Source organism: Diabrotica undecimpunctata, chromosome 2 (genome assembly GCF_040954645.1).
Source record: "Diabrotica undecimpunctata isolate CICGRU chromosome 2, icDiaUnde3, whole genome shotgun sequence".
NCBI classification, from domain to species: domain Eukaryota; kingdom Metazoa; phylum Arthropoda; class Insecta; order Coleoptera; family Chrysomelidae; genus Diabrotica; species Diabrotica undecimpunctata.
The window spans coordinates 109,807,155-109,821,528 of NC_092804.1; the positions used below are offsets into that span (position 1 = coordinate 109,807,155).

Genomic DNA, 14,374 nt, shown 5'->3' on the forward strand with positions numbered 1-14,374 from the left:
ATGAGTACATAAAACCGGTTCTGTAATTTTAATTTTATATTTTAATTAAAAGTAGTCTGTAATTTTAATTTAATATAAATGGACAAAAAAGAGTCCATGATCTAATTTCAATATTATCACAAAAGACTTATATAATTTTCTAACTGAGCATAAAAGGTGAGGAATGCTTTTGGAAACGAGTTTATATACCTATACAATGATAGTGTATCCTTCATTTTTTAGCTATATGCTAATATTTTTCCACTGTTTTGTAGACGTCTTTCTTAACATTTAATGACCAGATCGATACGACAAACCTTTACTGCCAGACCAAGTACAATTTATTTGTTAAAAAAAAATTATTTTTCTTCTTCTTCTTCTTCTTTTGTTTATTGGCCTCCACCTACTTGATTTTTTGGCCAGCTCATCGGCGCGGAATAAAGAAAAAATTTCTTATTCACCTACAATTTGAAGTAAGTATGGGACAAACAGAACAGTGGTAAAAGCTTTTCTGCCTCAGTGGTAACTGCCGAGCATTAAATAATACCTAAATGTTGCCTCCGATACGTATAGTGAAGAACGTAGGCGATTAGAGAATGTTTATCTAGAAACAAATCGTTGTGTTGTTACTTTACCTAGATTTGATTTGACTTACCTATGTAATTTTTTATTATTTTGTTTAAATTATTTATTATTATATATTTATTTACTTTATCCATTCATTTAATATTTCATTTTTCTTATATCTTTATCTTGTGAATATTCAAGAAATGTATTAAGAGTTTAATAACAACCATCTGTGGGTTATCAAAAAGGGTTGTAAGAGATATAAGTGTTAAGCACCTATTTTTAGCTAGTTCATTATATAAATCAAAATTTTGCATAGTGTTAATAGGACATTTAAGAATCACATGTTGTAAGTTTGCTAATTGCACTATTTTGGAAAACTGGAAAATTCAGAAAATTCTTTCAATATTTTGAAGTTTTATTATTAATTTTTTGAATAGTGCTTTGAGTGTAAAAGTGATTGCTTCTTATTTCAATATTTTTTCTATGAAAATTGATACTGTTTTATTTATTGCGGTTATTTCAGCATTGCAAATTTGAGTATGACTGAATAACTTGACAAAAAAATTATACTCTACAGAAGGGTATATAATAGTATTGAGTATTTAGTATGGGGGGTCCACTGAACCATCAGTATATAGCCATGTATGATGTATGATAGTTTTTACAAATTTCAGTATAAACCTTTCGTTGCTCTGTTTTGGTAACGTTTCTTTTTTTTAATGGCATAGACTTTTAGCCAGTTGCAATAGATTCCCCAATCAGACTTTGGTGACGTTAGATGATATAATATTGGTTGGTTTCACTACATATTTTAGTTTTGTTTCATAAATACGACTTATTTCTGATTGTTTAATATTTATTATTACATTTTGGTAATTAATATAGCTTCTATTAAGTATAGATGTTGTCTATTTTTCCAATAACCCATTTTTGATGTACAGTAATTTGAAATATTAATAATTATTTTCGCTAATGGATAACCCTTTAGTTCTTGAATTTTAAAAAACGTTTTCATAAAAAGAATTTTTCTTCTATATTTTAGAACCATTGCTCCACATTCAGATAATAATGCATTTGTAGGAGTTGAATGCATACAAGTTACAATTTTTAACGCTTGAAATTGTATTGAATCCAATTTTTATATTATCGTTTTATTTCCAGGTGTTATAATACTATTAGCATAGTCTTGATGTGATCTCACTAAATCTTTATAAATGATTAATATGTTATTAGGATCCGCTTCCCACCAAGTTCCAAATAGCGCTCTGATTATCTTAAGATTTTTTCCCGATTTATTGTAATTGCTCTGGATTAAATCTGATCAGTTTAAAGCCCCAGTTTAATCAGCCCTTAAATATTAAACCCATTCCACTCACTAAATTATAATATATTATTAATTATATACAAGAATGTGACCCGACTCTTACGCATTGGGATGCTTGAACGTATGATGTTCCACTAAAATGCTTTTGTTTTGTCAAGCCAAAAATATTTTATGCAGATTTATTTTGATATTATGACTGCACATAAAACATGAAAAAGAAAACGTTTTAGGACGCACAAAACGGTACACTACAAATAATAATCTATAGTATCGTGTTTGCCAGTTACTAACAAACAGACTTCGGTCTAATAGTCATCATCGATTCTCCTCGAGTGGTAACATCAAAAACTGATTTTTTCTATCTTAATATATTCGTTATTATCTCTCCTCTTTTATTTGCTATATCGAATGTTAGAATTCGTTCAGTTGTTTATTTTGTAATTAGTCTTCTTCAGGTACATAAAGCAAACTTACCTTATAGTGTATTTATTATTATCCATAGAGTCATATGATATCTCGTATGTCATAAGTTAATTAATAAAAAAGATAAGGTGTAGTGCACTTTTGATAGCCGCCTTGTCTGTTCCATTTCTTTTAGTATAATCATTATCCCTTTCCCTTTCCCTTTCATATATCGCATCAAACGCTCCAAATCAGAAAAATAACAACTGATATATGATAAAATGCCGGCGCATGGGTTTTCCCTTTCACAAATAAGCAATATATATATATATATATATATATATATATATTATACGTTTAGTAATAACAAGGATAATGTATACGTCCTTTTGGTAGTTACGTTGTTCGTTTTTTCTTAATATAATTGATGTCTCCTAGCCTTTCATTTAACGCATCACAAGCCCTATTCTAACCAACTGGGGATTTAATTACGGACAGACGGATAGACGGACAGACAGAACAAATATATATATATATATATATATATATATATATATATATATATATATATATATATATATATATATGAGGTTCTACGCAAAAACAAGGGATGTATCGATGTAAAATTTTTTGAGTTATATTACGTCCGTCTAACGGCCAAACTTTACGTGTTCTTCACGTATAATCGAGTAATGTAGTGATTAGCTGGCAGCAAAATTGAATGTTTTTGCGACTCAGATAACGAGGATCGATTAAGCCTACCACCAACTCTTAAGATTCTGTTGTTATCTAGGAATGGATTCAAAGGCACCAATTTACCTTAGAAATAATTGCTTTTGAAAATTTCGAGAATTGTGTTATCTTAATTATTAAAGACTGCGAATCGACCAACTCTTTAGCATTTAGCTCGTTTAAATTGCGCTTATCTTTTCCCTTCTACTTGACGTTAAAAATAAATAGACAAACATATGCAATCATTCGAATTAATTTATGCATCAAACTATATTTTTCCAACATATTAGTATTATTCAGCACAACTTGCTTACAATTTATTGATTGAGACCTTAACCATTTTTTATTCGTAAATTTCGATCGAATCCAAAATCCCTTTTGGTCATGAAGATTGGATTCGAGATAGCCAAGACAAACCGATTTGCCAAATATTATTTTCTAACAATTCTGAGGGAAGCTGACTGCGCGTAAAAAAAATCTGCCGGGTTGCCTAACGAGCAAACGTGTTGCCAATTACACCAACTAGTTAAACTTTGTATTTTCCGAACCCGGTTGGCGACTAACGTGCGAAGAAGATACGGCTGGGTATTTATCCACTGAAGAGTGATTATCGAGTCCAACCAAAAATAAGTACCGATGACCTCCAGTAACATGCTGAAGCGTCGCATAGAGCCGAGCTAAAGGTAACGCGCCGCATAACTCCAATCGCGGTAACGATATTGAGCTGATGGTGGCTACATGAGATTTTGCACAAATCAATCGCACAAAAATATTTTTCTCGGCATCAACACAACGACAATAAAGACAAGCGCCGTAAGCGTTTTCGCTGGCATCGCAATATTCATGAATTTGGATATTGACGGAATTTAGTATTTCAATACAACGAGAAAATTTTAAATGTTTTAATTGAGCCTGAAATGACAGCCATAAAATATTAATCGTGAATTTCGAGTGAAAGTGATTTATCCCAGGTTCCTGATTTCCAGCACATTTGCACAATTATTTTTGCGTATACGATAACTGGGACCAACAATCCTAGCGGATCAAACAATTTTGCGATTTACGAGAAAATAGAGTGTTTCGTTACAGTGTCGATAGTTGAGATGCTCGAGCTATAAAGCAGAGTAACTTCGCCAGAATTCCATTAAATTCCTAATGCCTTGATGGTGGCATCGGGATTTAGAGACAATGTGAGTACTCTCAGCGTGTTTATTTTCATTAACTTAAAGAGCTATCAGTTAATGCCCGTTTTTGAAGAAGAAACAATGTGATGCCCCTTTTTTTAACAATGCGATAAAATCTTCTCGCAAGGCGGATGCTTCTCTTTCCACCAGTGAGAAGATTATCGACGTAAAAGTCTCTGTTTAATGTAATAGCTGCGAGAGGATGCGCAAAACCGTCATCTTAAGCTAATTGCTTAAAAGTCCGACTTGTCAAATATAATGCTAAGTCGGTATCTTACGTAACGGTATTAAGAATGTACGTTTTTATTGGCTCGTCTGGATTTTTTTACGGAACAAAATTTACGAGAATTTGGCGATACATTGTTTTGAGTCGGCTGCCAATACGAATATATGTTGACGATAATGAAGAAGAAGGACAAATATGTCATCCTGTAGCTTGGGACCGACCATAAATGTATCATTGATACTTATTAAAGATAAAATATAATATATTGACCATTTACGTCATTTGTATACGACATGTGAGTTAATTTCTCATACTCAGTTAAAAAAGCAGAATAGTCCAGTTGTAAAACAGGATCTTTGCTAAAACAATTTTCTATCGAATAAAAACGTTTTAACGCGCTATTATGAGAATCACCTAATTTATAATGTTTTGTCATTAAATGCCAAACTTACGATGTACCTACCATTAACATTCCGAGTAGTGTGACATTTGTAATGCTCTTTGCATGCTTTTTCTTCCGGTGACAAAACTTTGATGCTTGGAATTTCTTTCATTTCTCAGGCGTGAATGAAAGATGACACGAAATATTTTGCAATCGAGACGAATTATTTATTTAATCGACGGCATTGTTTTGTGATAAAATCAAAAATTCAATAGTTTTTTGAAATTTGCTAAAAAGCGATTTGATTGTGGCATGCACAGAATATGTTATTTTAGTCGATAAATCATCTACCCCGGAAACTGTGATATTGACGGACTCTTGTTCTAGATTCAAAAATTGAGCCACGGATTCGGTAATAAAATATGCTTGAGAACCAGCGTTCAAAAATACTCGACAAGTTTTGGATTTTCCGCGACTCTTTACGATAGAGTCCTTTATTATATAAGTATATATAAGATAGTTTCCTTGTGCTTTTGGTATAATAATAACATAAAATCATTTAGGGTAGAGTGTGTAGCATCGTAGTTAACTTTTTTCAAAAAAAAATTGCAAAATTACCACATGGACATGAGATATGCGACATACGGATTAACAAACCTAAGAATTATGTCAAGTTTACTTAGATAAAACCACGTATTATCCAAATTTGTCTTAAGCTTGGTTTTAACTATGTTAATATTATAAAATTTATATAACTGCCTCGAAAGGCAAAATATTTAAATATTTTAATAATATTTTTATGAACATTTGTTAAATAAAACGTAAGTATTTACGAAAAACGTTCATTTAAAAATACAAAATGAAAATTATTATTAATCGGAAGTTGGCAGTTCTTCCCAAAATTGATGGCGGTTCGCCGGTATAAGTTTTTTAATATTTGTTCTTGGTGGTTGGTGGTTGAAACTATCGGCGGACATAAATATATGGCCCGGTTCAAAATAATTTATAGTTATATCCTGAGCTACAATTTTATTGGAATTTATTATATATATTAAAAAAGGAAAAAAATTCCCAATTTTCGTTTTGTGAGGAACAATTATCTACCCACAATACAAAATGCTCTGCATATTGATAGTGCAACAGAAATGAATAAAAAGTACTAATAATCGCTTCCTTGCTTCTACCTGATGTTGCTTTATGCCATAATGCTGCAAAGGGCTTAATTATTTTTTCCCAATATTCCCAATGGTACAAAACTTTCGTTATACACCACTATTCTTTGGGTAAATAAAACCTTTTTGAACACATCAATGCCAGGAAGCATTATTACTTTTTCGAGATCTGCTGAAACTCTTACCGTACTTGGTTCAGGAACTGCTTCACAATCTTGTCTATATAGTTCTCTAGACCGGTTTGCTCTTTTAATGTGTATTTCCCATTTCTGGCAAACTTCACAATTTTTGTCTAAAGTTGTATCAATTTTTTGTGAGTTTTCGTGTAATTGAAATCCTTTACAAAGATCACATTCCTGGTGCCCCAATTTTGTAAATGAGATGTTTTTACTTTTAATTACCTTTCTATAAACTTCGTATGAACATTTCATATCAGGAGGAGTTTCTGGAAAGTTTTTGTACATTGCCTAAAATTAAATTAAATAGGTCAAAATTCTTTTTCTTTTACTAATTTTTCCCTTTTTTGTTAAAATTGGTCCACCTACAAAAAAAAATGGCTATTAGAAAAAAAATCATGAGTTATAGAGAAATTACACAAACCTTGATCTACATCTGTTGGTAGCTCATTTTCTACATCATTTGGTGTTTTTTGACTAGTTTCAATAGTGCTGTCTGTTGTTGATTAATTTGATTAATTTACTTCTTGTGGACATATAAATGTATAACCGTTTTATATAGAACTTAAAAATGGGTATTAGAAAAAAAATCATGAGTTATAGAGAAATTACACAAACCTTGATCTACATCTGTTGGTGGCTCATTTTCTACATCATTTGGTGTTTTTGACTAGTTTCAATAGTGCTGTCTGTTGTTGATTAATTTGATTAATTTACTTCTTGTGGACATATAAATGTATAACCGTTTTATATAGAACTTAAGTAATCGACTTACCGTTACTTGCAATAGGCTGGTCTGTTGTTATTAAAATATTACCGTTAAATGTAATACCAGTAGGTTTATCTAATATGTTTTTATTATTATTTATGCCAAGATCTATATCATTGGTAAACATGATTAATTCCACATTATCATTTTCAGTAGTACTTCAACCACTACAACTTTGTCTTTTTCTCCTGTGGAACAAGTTAAAGGATAAGGTAATTATTCCAGAACACTTAGCTGAATATCATCTTCTGTGTAAATATAGGAATCCGACGTTGGGTCCAATTCAGTTACCTGTTGCGCCATTGCAATCATTGTTTTTGCCCTCGAAGACATATCTAATAAATAATAGTTCTAAAGAACTATTTATATAAAGGCCTATATGTATATAAAAATAAACATATCAAAAAACGAACAACCATACAAGCAAAATACCCTGTCAGTAACGAGCCATATTTTATCTAAGTGATTTGTGTTATAGGTTAATATTTAGAGCTCAAGATTCTACACTTAAAATATTACCAATTGTTAATTAAACACCCTGTAGTACATATTATAATGACACAACATACGTTAATTACAAAAAAATATTTTCTGTGATTTTGCTAAAAAAGCAATTGTCAAAGAATTCAAACATTTGAAATTAAAAAAAGGATTAAGGTTGCATCTAATATAATAAAAATGTATTATAAAAATGTAAACTTATACCAAACGAATTATTTTCCGCCTTTTGCCGTTAATAACAACACTAATAACTACACAAAGCTTAGTTAAAACATTGTACTGACGACGCTATTAGCGGCATTGCTCTATTTCTTAGAAAAGACCTCGCATATCGTTTTATCCTACGTTAAAAACCCGTAACTGCTAAGCATATACCAGGTTTTTACTATGAAGCGTTAAATGCCAGGTTTATATTAAGCATAATAGTCATTTTTGGCGTTTACGGAGAAAATATTTTCTTTCAGAAAATATTTAGAAATGTAAAATACGAGTTTTTCTCTATGTAATTAGGTTATATAAATCATAATTATTCATATGGTGCAAATATCTCAATTTTTCAAATTTTGGAGATACGGGGTTCTTTCTTAGTAGGGCAGAATAATACTTCCGTGGATACATGAGCGTGCAAATTTACGCTAGCACTAGGTGTATCCGTGTGTGTATTTCTATTATTATTCGAAGCTTTTTTTGGTTTATCGAAATGTAAAAAACTATTGTGTTTTTGATGACAAGTGCGACAGTTGGAAGCGATACGTTGTAAGGCGTGATGATTTTTGCGTAAGCAATTAATACAGCATCCACCTTTTTTAACAACTTCATAAAGTTCAACAGGGGATAACGATGAAATTTAACGGCAGGAATTAACATAATGCTCACCCTCAAAAAATACAACTATTTTGTGAAGCAGTTGCAGTATATTAGTTGATTTCGCGAATGCGGAGCCATATTCGACGATTTGGATTTATAAGGTGGAGGATTTTTGATATCTATTTAAAAACGACATTGTTTGTTTTATTGTTGGATTATGCGATTCGTTAGTACTATCCTCTCACCGTTCGCGGAGACTATTAGTGAATTTGTTTTTAAATAAAATGACGAGAAAAGAAGCCCATGAGTCCATGGGTTTACCAAGATTTTTTAACGACCTTAAATATTTTTGAATATGATCAAAGAATGCGCGAGTTGAAGATTCTGTTGAGATGCACGGCGTGTCAGTTAGCGATTTGATATAACTATCTCGAATGAATTTTTGGTTGTCATAGCGTTCTTGTAACAAATTCCGCGCGACATCATAATTTTGAGCAGACGATTCGATAGGAGATATGTCCGCAGCTTCTCCTGCTAAACAACTTTTTAAATAAAATAGTTTTCTTACGGAAGGTATGTCATTATCTTTATGAATTAATGAATTAAATAAATCAAAGTCTTAACACGTGTCTATAGTGCCATTAAACCTAGGCAAAGGAATACTTGGAAGAGATGCTGCTGGGAAATTTCTTGCAAAATGATTTGCTGTAGGAGCGGTTAGTGCAATATTGTTTGCCGATTGAATTTCTCTCTGTTGACTTTGATTTTAATTTTTTCGTAATCCAACCATACAAAAAATTTGCGGTGACTGCGTGCGTTCTATAATATTGTTTCTTAAATTGGATATGATAATTATTAAGTTCGTCCGATTCTTTAAGTAATATTTCTAATTTCGTTTGAACGATTTCAAACTTTTCCCGAATCTTTTTTATGGTCTGAGCCAAGCCGTTTTTTCAAGCTTAAAACTCTGTTTCAGGATTGTATTTAAAATTTTCATATGTCGTTAAAGATTGCTTGGCATTACAGTGTTTGACATTCAGGGCTTTAACTGCTTCTTCAGTCATTTTAAATATTTATAATATATATATATATATATATATATATAAATAAAAAATAAAAATAAAACTAATTAACCAAAAAACCAAAATTTGTCACGACAAAACGGTAATCAACAATTTAAATTATAAGATCAGTTTATCAAATTCCTAAGTATACGTGTAGGTAAGATAACGAATTAATTACTTTTTGTATTTATTGTTAATGTTAAAAAACTATTTATTTAAATAAATAATATATCAGTCTGTTACAAAATATGTAATCTTAGAAAGTTTGCAAAAAAATATTTTTTTTTTAAAACACGTCAAAATTTAATGGTAAGTCTTATATTCGGCAAATTTTTTCCTTTTTTGAAATTTTAACATATCACAATTTTCTGCCAAAAAAGAAATCAAATTCACTTTATCAAACATTTAATAATTACAAGTTACAGAAATTGCCCACCCACAAAATTGTACATCTAATTTCATTCATTGTCGTACAACTGTTCTTTTATTGTAAAAATTTTAATAAAATAACACACATTTCTAAAATATATCTCTTCAATAAATGTAAATAACTTTTATTAATTTAAATAATATAAAAACATCATTTTCATTTAACAAACAATCACATTTACCTTATTCCTATTTCATTTGCTAACATATCTCCCCTCAACACACTTTTCCGCTAATTATCAAACAGTTACAATAAAAACCGAAGATCACCCAACATCAGCAATACAGGATAGTTTGAAGTATGTTTCCCGAATCAATAACTAATAATTCTTGTACCGGCATCATTTAATTTACTTTGGACCGTTTGACCTGAAGATGCTTTGCAAAGTGTAGAAAGCGAAACCGGTCGTTTTGGTAATACAATTAGGTACTTCATGCCATAGCTAAAAAAACTCATTTAGAGCGAAACAAGTGAAAATAAAAGAAATACGTGTGAGGAAGACCATATTAATTATGTACTCAGATATCAGTAAAACAGGGTAAAATGAATATAGCAGAATGGAAAAAAGAAGAATCGTGAGAATCGCTCGAGATTAATCACCAACAGGACAATCACAAACAGGTAGAGCGACAATCTAAAAGTTGATGCAGGTGAAAAAGACAAAGAAGTTTTTACATTTTTTACAATTAGATATCAAGACGTACAAAAAACTTACCAAATATCAAATACTAAAACCAAATAACTAAAAAGGAAAACTTTACTTAAGGTCTAAAGTACCTAGTTCACGGTGAAAGGGCTTAAAAAATATCGATTTATCCACCTTGTAATCAACCCATCGCAATAAGAAAATCACTTCAGAACCATTAAAAAATTTATTATCTGAAGTTGGTCACTAAGAAGTATATTTGTGTTATTTAGTTTAGCGATTTATATTAGATGTAGAAGAAAACTGATTTAAGACTTTTGTGTCCAATGTAAATTGAAATCTAAAGAATATAATTGAATAGATAAGTAAATGTTTTTCAGAAGATGGTGCGCATAATTTAATATATTTCTCATTAATTTTTTTAAATATTTTTGTCGTTCATATTTTTTTTTTTTTCTGAAAAATGGCTTTGGCAGAGCCAATTAGCCAGACTTGTTTGTGTTTATTGTTAAAATCGACTGAATTTCAATTATTTTTGATTGCAGATTCATAGTCAAATGTTAGTACTACATATAGCTAATATTTTTATGAATACATACATTTTGTTTTAATATATTTTTATTTTGTTTTTTTTTATTTTTTTTTGTTTTTTGCTTTTTTTTGTTCTTTTTTTGTTCTTTTTTTTGGATTTATTTTTTTTTGTTTTTTGTTCTATTTCTATTTTCTTAATTTTTTTTTAATTAATGTTTTTTTTTCTAATTTGTGGTATACTTTTTTTTTCAAACCATATTAACAGGTTATGCCTATATACTATTTCCAACTTACATTTACATAGTTTAACATGTTTGTAAATGCAATGAAGAATTTCCATATTATTTGAAAATATTAAAAGATTAAGGTTTGTTGGAAAACAACACTTAGAATTTATTAATTCCTTATAAAGTTGGTTTATATTAATAATTTGCAAATCACATTCTAATATAATATGTGTTAGATCGCCTATTTTACCACAAGTACAATTGGGAGTATTTGATAATCCGATTCCATGCATGTAAGATGGCGTAAGAGCATGATTTGCTCTCAGCCGATTAATGGTCTTTATAAAATGTCGATTAGATTCTGTGTAGAACCATCTTATGGAGGGTATCCTAGTGTTACAATGATAAAAGTTTAAGCCAGTCTTGCATTCTCTGTAATGTAAATGCCAATTGTTTTTAAGCTTTTGTCTACTAACGGTGTCAATATCTGTCGCTGGAATTAAGTTTCTGTTTACTTTTTCTCCAAGCATGTATGCTGATTTAGCCAAATTGTCAACGATCTCATTGCATTTTATTCCCGAATGGCCCTTGATCCATGTAATTATTACATTTAATCCTAATTGTACAATTTCATAAAGAATTTTAAGAATTTCCAGTTCAATGTGGTTTATTTGTTTAACTGTTTGAATGTTGTTAAATCTGTCGACTACGCTTTTACTGTCAGTAAATATAACATAGTTGCTGATCGGATTCAGTACTACATACTGAAGAGCAAACATTATTGCCATCATTTCTGCTGTGTATATTGAGCATTCACTGGGTAAGCTATACTGGTGATGGTAATTATTATTTTCGTGGAACATTGCACAGCCCGTTCCATTTGCATCTTTTGACCCATCAGTAAAAATGTACTGATAATTTGTCCATTTTTCTTTAATAATTATATCAAACATATTTGGGAGTAAATGTGAGTTTAAGTAACATATCCTAACCTTTCTAGAAAATAGTGTTTTTGCCATTTCACCGTGGTAGGGCGGAATTTGGCTTTTATAGAGAATATCCTTATATTTTACCGTACTTAGATAGCTTTCTACCAAAGGTATAGATTTTTTAGTTCTCCAGTACCTATGGGTGAGGTCTAAAACTGATAGCTCATTAAGATCTTGAAGGTATTTACAATTTTTGGACATAATTCGGACTGTGAATTTGTCGCTAAGAAATTGGCGGCGTAAATGCAATGGAGGTTCCACCGCTTCATTTTCCATTATTTGGACGTCTTTCATAGTTGTTTGTTATAATATTTGCATAGAAATAAGTAATTGTTTAATGAATATATTATTAAAATAAATTTTTATAGCACAATTTAATTTTTAAGATAACACTATTACAGATTAAACGATAACAAAATTTTAATTCACATAATACATTTAAATATTTTAAACACTATTTCATATTAAATCAATTCATTACTATAGAGATAATTTAGTTCTATATATCGAATTATTAGTCCAATTATTAAAAGGAATCGTGTACAAACCATAATGATCTATTCAATAATTGATGTTAGTAACAAAGAGCACGTTAATGCTTGTAGTAAATGTTGTAGTCCAAATTAATGGCTGATATCATTCCCACAATTATATAACAGTGGCCTACTTACTATATATATTATATATATATATATATATATATATATATATATATATATATATATATATATATATATATATATATATAACAACACAGTTAATTAGGGCTGCAGGATCCATGGAGAACAGAGAGAAAGATATGTTAAAACACACCATTCAAAGATGTCACAAACAAAATTTTTACTATCATAACTAAATTTTAAAATGTATTTTGTTCATTATTTTATATCTTATATTTTATATGTGTGTTATTCATGTTAAGTGTCATAGCTTTATATAAATAATCTCAACGACTAGTAAGTTGAACTGACAATTTGTGACATATTGTAAATATTTACACATTCTTCTAATTACAGTGTCTTAAAGAAGGAATAAAACAATTCTGAAAGCTAGACCAAAAGTCAAAAGAGTGTTTCTGTAACATCCTAACCAAACCTTCTGACTGCAGCTCTAATAAACTGTGTTGTTTGTTTATATCGACAGTCAATAATATCCAGTATTTCTTGTATTATATGGGGTAGATCAAGACACGCCCAACAAGTCTTCACGGCGGTAAATGAAAGATGTAGAATAACTAAAGTTGTATGAAGCCTACCCCTCTACCCCTACCGTACCGAGTAGCTGGATTCGCATCACCAGACGACCGTAGATGCTCCTCACAATATGTGGAGAAGTTCAGGCAAACTTTTGATGAAAGGCACCAATTATATGGGTTTGAAGAACCGCCAGCAATCAGCCGACTTAAATCAAGAAAAAGGTTTCTGAGAAATGTCAGCGTCGAACCACCCGAACTGTTCTCCCTACATCCAGAACGACCTAATAGAATGAACCTGGACTGGAGAACCTGGCGGACACTCAATTCACCTGGCTGTTCTCTTTTATTCCTTTCGGGTTTTGGTTACTTTTTACTACGAGGAAGTTTCGTGTTCATCTATATTACTGTCCATTTCTTTTTCGCTCGATTACTGCTCTGGAGAGTAATTTTGGTTTTCGACTGTATGCTCAGGGTGTCATTTTTGATTTGAATGAGTGTATAAGGGTGCAAGATTTGTATTAACTTAAGCCTGTGGAGGTGGTTGTGGCTGAAGGTTGAATTGATTAGCAGAAGTGTTAGGGAAGGGATGTAATTGGTTTTGATGGTACTGTGACATATCTACTCATATTGGGTTTGGTAGTTGTAGTAGTATGTATCATATTTGCATACCTTGAAATATGATTGTTGGTCGACTGGATTAGTCTACTGGTTGAGAATTTTTCCACGTCCATCCCCAGTCGGAACATTTTTGGTGTAAGGAATTAATTTTAATGATGATAAAATTTTTATCCTTTTACGAAGTTGGTTTTTAGATAGTTAATATGGCAAATCAAAAATAAGTCAAAATCAAAACATGGCCCCTAGTTTCCGGCAGGCGTTCAATCGTCAAGGGCTGCTAAGAATCCCTGGAAGGAATCTTAAAATTGCTGCGTGGAATGTTAAAACTTTATATAGAGCAGGCAAACTACCAAATGCTGAAAACGAGATAAGACGAATGAAGTGGGACATACTTGGTATGTGCGAGGTGAGATAGAAAGGAGAAGGATATGTGAATACAGTAAATGGCAA

The 14,374-nt window shown here is 30.9% G+C and overlaps 1 protein-coding gene across 2 annotated transcripts in view; it reads right to left on the bottom strand.

Annotated features, from left to right (window-relative positions):
* The window catches only part of LOC140434772 (PDF receptor-like), a 1,054,707-nt gene that overhangs the window by 266,604 nt on the left and 773,729 nt on the right, over window positions 1-14,374 (bottom strand). The window lies entirely within an intron of this gene.